This window comes from Chrysemys picta, chromosome 2 (assembly GCF_011386835.1).
Source record: "Chrysemys picta bellii isolate R12L10 chromosome 2, ASM1138683v2, whole genome shotgun sequence".
Lineage (NCBI taxonomy): Eukaryota > Metazoa > Chordata > Testudines > Emydidae > Chrysemys > Chrysemys picta.
The window spans coordinates 253,242,751-253,249,566 of record NC_088792.1 but is presented as its reverse complement, the minus strand read 5'-3'; the positions used below and the strand labels follow the sequence as shown (position 1 = coordinate 253,249,566).

General features: G+C 53.9%; 4 non-coding genes across 4 annotated transcripts; all 4 read right to left on the bottom strand.

The window, feature by feature from the left end:
* Positions 1–469: 469 nt before the first annotated feature.
* TRNAY-GUA (transfer RNA tyrosine (anticodon GUA)) lies at positions 470–559 on the bottom strand. Its single transcript is given in 2 exon segments — positions 470–505; positions 523–559. It is a non-coding gene; the product is annotated as a tRNA-Tyr (tRNA).
* A 1,894-nt stretch (positions 560–2,453) lies between these two features.
* TRNAY-GUA (transfer RNA tyrosine (anticodon GUA)) lies at positions 2,454–2,543 on the bottom strand. Its single transcript is given in 2 exon segments — positions 2,454–2,489; positions 2,507–2,543. It is a non-coding gene; the product is annotated as a tRNA-Tyr (tRNA).
* A 1,893-nt stretch (positions 2,544–4,436) lies between these two features.
* On the bottom strand, positions 4,437–4,526 carry TRNAY-GUA (transfer RNA tyrosine (anticodon GUA)). The gene is given in 2 exon segments: positions 4,437–4,472; positions 4,490–4,526. It is a non-coding gene; the product is annotated as a tRNA-Tyr (tRNA).
* A 1,894-nt stretch (positions 4,527–6,420) lies between these two features.
* On the bottom strand, positions 6,421–6,510 carry TRNAY-GUA (transfer RNA tyrosine (anticodon GUA)). The gene is given in 2 exon segments: positions 6,421–6,456; positions 6,474–6,510. It is a non-coding gene; the product is annotated as a tRNA-Tyr (tRNA).
* Positions 6,511–6,816: the final 306 nt, after the last annotated feature.

The window sequence follows — 6,816 nt, the reverse complement described above, 5'->3', positions numbered from 1 at the left end:
AGTCGGTTGAGCCTGAAGGACAAGGAACTCTCAGCGACTAAAGGGCCTTTTCTTTTCCCCTTACGTTCCCCTCCTCTCTGCCACCAGAAACTCAGTCCCCCCGGCACCTCTGCCCCATGCGAAAAACACCGAAGACAGCTTGGGGTCATAGCTACGGCCAGGCTATTTTATGACAAAGGCGCCCCGCTACCAGGGTGATGAATGGCTCTTCTGAAGCCTGACATCGATAGCTAGATGTCTACGCTGTGAGTGCGGGAGGGCGAAGAAAAAGGAACTCGGCCTATAAAGGCGTAAACTGTGGCCTAGGTCCTTGGAAGCAGGTGTGGTAGATGAAAGTAGCGGCAAGTGGTGCTTTAAATGCAGCGCGCAGATTTACAACGGCCGGTCTCGCACGAATGGAGTAAAACACGGCAATGGCCAGAGTGGGAGCTCAAAAGAAGAGCGTGTAACGAAGGAAACAAAAGCCACTTCCTTCGAGCCGGAGTTGAACCAGCGACCTAAGGATTCCCCCGAGAATTAAGCCTACAGTCCTCCGCTCTACCAACTGAGCTATCGAAGGAAGACAGGAACAAAGGGCCCAGAGTGACTCAAGGAGTCAGGCAGAAGCGCCACTGGCACTAACTGCTAATTATAGGCTCGCCCGGGCCCAGCCCTTGAAAGGATTAAGCCACACACACCTATCCCTTCATCCTCACGGCTGCCCCGGGTGGCCGCCTACTCTACCCTCAATTCACCCAACGGGAAGCCCGCACACATATACCGCTCAAAGGCTCCTTAACAGGCATGGCACGAAGACAACGCCGCAAGGGAAGAACGGAACGCACCCAGCATAGGGACGGTGGTGCAACGGAAAACCCGTCCGACGCCGGAGCCTCCTGCCTGGCTCGAAAGGGGCCTTTGCAAACACTACATGTTCTCAGCCCGTTTCCCTTCCCCTTCGTCAATAATTGACACATTCCCACTCCCACCCTTTCACACCCGACTCGGCCTCCCACGCCTACCTCAGGAAAAACAAACACAAAGAGACTCGCAAAAGAAAAGAACTCAGACACGCAGGCTTCTGAAAGAGAAGCTGCCCCTTTGGCTGCCTGAGGACAAAAGGCTTGCCGCAAAGCTAAGAGTGGACCGGAACGCTCCTTTCTGCGCAGACATCCAGGCTGTATGTGGATGCAAGCGGGTGGGGATGAGGGGGAAAAAAAGCCAGAGAGAGAGAGAGAAGCAGGAAAGAGCAGCAGCTTGGAGAATGCGGGTATCGATCCTGCTACCTCTCACATGCTAAGCGAGCGCTCTACCACTTGAGCTAATTCCCCCTGCAACCACAAGGTGCCCCACCCCCTCCGCCACCCACTGTCAACTCAGCGCAAACCCCATCCAGAGATCTCTTCACACCGCAAAGCAAATTACCTTTACGCTTGCCCAGCACCTGGGAAAGGACCTCCACTCAACAAGGACACGGGACAGAGCAAACAACGCTGCTCCCCTTTCTTGCCTTTCAACAAAATACACCTTTCCAGAGACCATCAGAGAAACTCACACACGCCCATGCCTTGCACACCCACACGTATCTAACGCCTCCGTTCATGACAACAAGAAGAGCAAAAACAGAAAAAGAAAGGGGTCGAGTTGCCTCCTTGCCTCACGGCGCCTATTCGGTGCACAGGCCAAGGACAGCAAAGCTTCAGATTATCTACGGATAGCCCGGCAGCTCCTTGACAGAAATTCCGCGCGATCGGGTTTGTAGCCATTCTCCGCCAGAAGCCTTTTACACACTCTGTGCAATCACGGTTGCCCAAGAAGAAATCCCAGCTCTACAAATGTGATGGACAAAAGCCTAAAAAGGAAAGAAATGGAGCCGCGCCCTCACCCTACTCCATAAACTGAGCTCTGTGACGCGGAGGAAAGATGGACAAAGAGAGAGCAAACCATTGAAACGCACCCGTTGCTACAACGATGAGCATAATAGCCCGCCCTCAGCAGCGCACGCAGTCGGTTGAGCCTGAAGGACAAGGAACTCTCAGCGACTAAAGGGCCTTTTCTTTTCCCCTTACGTTCCCCTCCTCTCTGCCACCAGAAACTCAGTCCCCCCGGCACCTCTGCCCCATGCGAAAAACACCGAAGACAGCTTGGGGTCATAGCTACGGCCAGGCTATTTTATGACAAAGGCGCCCCGCTACCAGGGTGATGAATGGCTCTTCTGAAGCCTGACATCGATAGCTAGATGTCTACGCTGTGAGTGCGGGAGGGCGAAGAAAAAGGAACTCGGCCTATAAAGGCGTAAACTGTGGCCTAGGTCCTTGGAAGCAGGTGTGGTAGATGAAAGTAGCGGCAAGTGGTGCTTTAAATGCAGCGCGCAGATTTACAACGGCCGGTCTCGCACGAATGGAGTAAAACACGGCAATGGCCAGAGTGGGAGCTCAAAAGAAGAGCGTGTAACGAAGGAAACAAAAGCCACTTCCTTCGAGCCGGAGTTGAACCAGCGACCTAAGGATTCCCCCGAGAATTAAGCCTACAGTCCTCCGCTCTACCAACTGAGCTATCGAAGGAAGACAGGAACAAAGGGCCCAGAGTGACTCAAGGAGTCAGACAGAAGCGCCACTGGCAGTAACTGCTAATTATAGGCTCGCCCGGGCCCAGCCCTTGAAAGGATTAAGCCACACACACCTATCCCTTCATCCTCACGGCTGCCCCGGGTGGCCGCCTACTCTACCCTCAATTCACCCAACGGGAAGCCCGCACACATATACGCTCAAAGGCTCCTTAACAGGCATGGCACGAAGACAACGCCGCAAGGGAAGAACGGAACGCACCCAGCATAGGGACGGTGGTGCAACGGAAAACCCGTCCGACGCCGGAGCCTCCTGCCTGGCTCGAAAGGGGCCTTTGCAAACACTACATGTTCTCAGCCCGTTTCCCTTCCCCTTCGTCAATAATTGACACATTCCCACTCCCACCCTTTCACACCCGACTCGGCCTCCCACGTCTACCTCAGGAAAAACAAACACAAAGAGACTCGCAAAAGAAAAGAACTCAGACACGCAGGCTTCTGAAAGAGAAGCTGCCCCTTTGGCTGCCTGAGGACAAAAGGCTTGCCGCAAAGCTAAGAGTGGACCGGAACGCTCCTTTCTGCGCAGACATCCAGGCTGTATGTGGATGCAAGCGGGTGGGGATGAGGGGGAAAAAAAGCCAGAGAGAGAGAGAGAAGCAGGAAAGAGCAGCAGCTTGGAGAATGCGGGTATCGATCCTGCTACCTCTCACATGCTAAGTGAGCGCTCTACCACTTGAGCTAATTCCCCCTGCAACCACAAGGTTCCCCACCCCCTCCGCCACCCACTGTCAACTCAGCGCAAACCCCATCCAGAGATCTCTTCACACCGCAAAGCAAATTACCTTTACGCTTGCCCAGCACCTGGGAAAGGACCTCCACTCAACAAGGACACGGGACAGAGCAAACAACGCTGCTCCCCTTTCTTGCCTTTCAACAAAATACACCTTTCCAGAGACCATCAGAGAAACTCACACACGCCCATGCCTTGCACACCCACACGTATCTAACGCCTCCGTTCATGACAACAAGAAGAGCAAAAACAGAAAAAGAAAGGGGTCGAGTTGCCTCCTTGCCTCACGGCGCCTATTCGGTGCACAGGCCAAGGACAGCAAAGCTTCAGATTATCTACGGATAGCCCGGCAGCTCCTTGACAGAAATTCCGCGCGATCGGGTTTGTAGCCATTCTCCGCCAGAAGCCTTTTACACACTCTGTGCAATCACGGTTGCCCAAGAAGAAATCCCAGCTCTACAAATGTGATGGACAAAAGCCTAAAAAGGAAAGAAATGGAGCCGCGCCCTCACCCTACTCCATAAACTGAGCTCTGTGACGCGGAGGAAAGATGGACAAAGAGAGAGCAAACCATTGAAACGCACCCGTTGCTACAACGATGAGCATAATAGCCCGCCCTCAGCAGCGCACGCAGTCGGTTGAGCCTGAAGGACAAGGAACTCTCAGCGACTAAAGGGCCTTTTCTTTTCCCCTTACGTTCCCCTCCTCTCTGCCACCAGAAACTCAGTCCCCCCGGCACCTCTGCCCCATGCGAAAAACACCGAAGACAGCTTGGGGTCATAGCTACGGCCAGGCTATTTTATGACAAAGGCGCCCCGCTACCAGGGTGATGAATGGCTCTTCTGAAGCCTGACATCGATAGCTAGATGTCTACGCTGTGAGTGCGGGAGGGCGAAGAAAAAGGAACTCGGCCTATAAAGGCGTAAACTGTGGCCTAGGTCCTTGGAAGCAGGTGTGGTAGATGAAAGTAGCGGCAAGTGGTGCTTTAAATGCAGCGCGCAGATTTACAACGGCCGGTCTCGCACGAATGGAGTAAAACACGGCAATGGCCAGAGTGGGAGCTCAAAAGAAGAGCGTGTAACGAAGGAAACAAAAGCCACTTCCTTCGAGCCGGAGTTGAACCAGCGACCTAAGGATTCCCTCGAGAATTAAGCCTACAGTCCTCCGCTCTACCAACTGAGCTATCGAAGGAAGACAGGAACAAAGGGCCCAGAGTGACTCAAGGAGTCAGGCAGAAGCGCCACTGGCACTAACTGCTAATTATAGGCTCGCCCGTGCCCAGCCCTTGAAAGGATTAAGCCACACACACCTATCCCTTCATCCTCACGGCTGCCCCGGGTGGCCGCCTACTCTACCCTCAATTCACCCAACGGGAAGCCCGCACACATATACCGCTCAAAGGCTCCTTAACAGGCATGGCACGAAGACAACGCCGCAAGGGAAGAACGGAACGCACCTAGCATAGGGACGGTGGTGCAACGGAAAACCCGTCCGACGCCGGAGCCTCCTGCCTGGCTCGAAAGGGGCCTTTGCAAACACTACATGTTCTCAGCCCGTTTCCCTTCCCCTTCGTCAATAATTAACACATTCCCACTCCCACCCTTTCACACCCGACTCGGCCTCCCACGCCTACCTCAGGAAAAACAAACACAAAGAGACTCGCAAAAGAAAAGAACTCAGACATGCAGGCTTCTGAAAGAGAAGCTGCCCCTTTGGCTGCCTGAGGACAAAAGGCTTGCCGCAAAGCTAAGAGTGGACCGGAACGCTCCTTTCTGCGCAGACATCCAGGCTGTATGTGGATGCAAGCGGGTGGGGATGAGGGGGAAAAAAAGCAAGAGAGAGAGAGAGAAGCAGGAAAGAGCAGCAGCTTGGAGAATGCGGGTATCGATCCTGCTACCTCTCACATGCTAAGTGAGCGCTCTACCACTTGAGCTAATTCCCCCTGCAACCACAAGGTGCCCCACCCCCTCCGCCACCCACTGTCAACTCAGCGCAAACCCCATCCAGAGATCTCTTCACACCGCAAAGCAAATTACCTTTACGCTTGCCCAGCACCTGGGAAAGGACCTCCACTCAACAAGGACACGGGACAGAGCAAACAACGCTGCTCCCCTTTCTTGCCTTTCAACAAAATACACCTTTCCAGAGACCATCAGAGAAACTCACACACGCCCATGCCTTGCACACCCACACGTATCTAACGCCTCCGTTCATGACAACAAGAAGAGCAAAAACAGAAAAAGAAAGGGGTCGAGTTGCCTCCTTGCCTCACGGCGCCTATTCGGTGCACAGGCCAAGGACAGCAAAGCTTCAGATTATCTACGGATAGCCCGGCAGCTCCTTGACAGAAATTCCGCGCGATCGGGTTTGTAGCCATTCTCCGCCAGAAGCCTTTTACACACTCTGTGCAATCACGGTTGCCCAAGAAGAAATCCCAGCTCTACAAATGTGATGGACAAAAGCCTAAAAAGGAAAGAAATGGAGCCGCGCCCTCACCCTACTCCATAAACTGAGCTCTGTGACGCGGAGGAAAGATGGACAAAGAGAGAGCAAACCATTGAAACGCACCCGTTGCTACAACGATGAGCATAATAGCCCGCCCTCAGCAGCGCACGCAGTCGGTTGAGCCTGAAGGACAAGGAACTCTCAGCGACTAAAGGGCCTTTTCTTTTCCCCTTACGTTCCCCTCCTCTCTGCCACCAGAAACTCAGTCCCCCCGGCACCTCTGCCCCATGCGAAAAACACCGAAGACAGCTTGGGGTCATAGCTACGGCCAGGCTATTTTATGACAAAGGCGCCCCGCTACCAGGGTGATGAATGGCTCTTCTGAAGCCTGACATCGATAGCTAGATGTCTACGCTGTGAGTGCGGGAGGGTGAAGAAAAAGGAACTCGGCCTATAAAGGCGTAAACTGTGGCCTAGGTCCTTGGAAGCAGGTGTGGTAGATGAAAGTAGCGGCAAGTGGTGCTTTAAATGCAGCGCGCAGATTTACAACGGCCGGTCTCGCACGAATGGAGTAAAACACGGCAATGGCCAGAGTGGGAGCTCAAAAGAAGAGCGTGTAACGAAGGAAACAAAAGCCACTTCCTTCGAGCCGGAGTTGAACCAGCGACCTAAGGATTCCCCCGAGAATTAAGCCTACAGTCCTCCGCTCTACCAACTGAGCTATCGAAGGAAGACAGGAACAAAGGGCCCAGAGTGACTCAAGGAGTCAGGCAGAAGCGCCACTGGCACTAACTGCTAATTATAGGCTCGCCCGTGCCCAGCCCTTGAAAGGATTAAGCCACACACACCTATCCCTTCATCCTCACGGCTGCCCCGGGTGGCCGCCTACTCTACCCTCAATTCACCCAACGGGAAGCCCGCACACATATACCGCTCAAAGGCTCCTTAACAGGCATGGCACGAAGACAACGCCGCAAGGGAAGAACGGAACGCACCCAGCATAGGGACGGTGGTGCAACGGAAAACCCGTCCGACG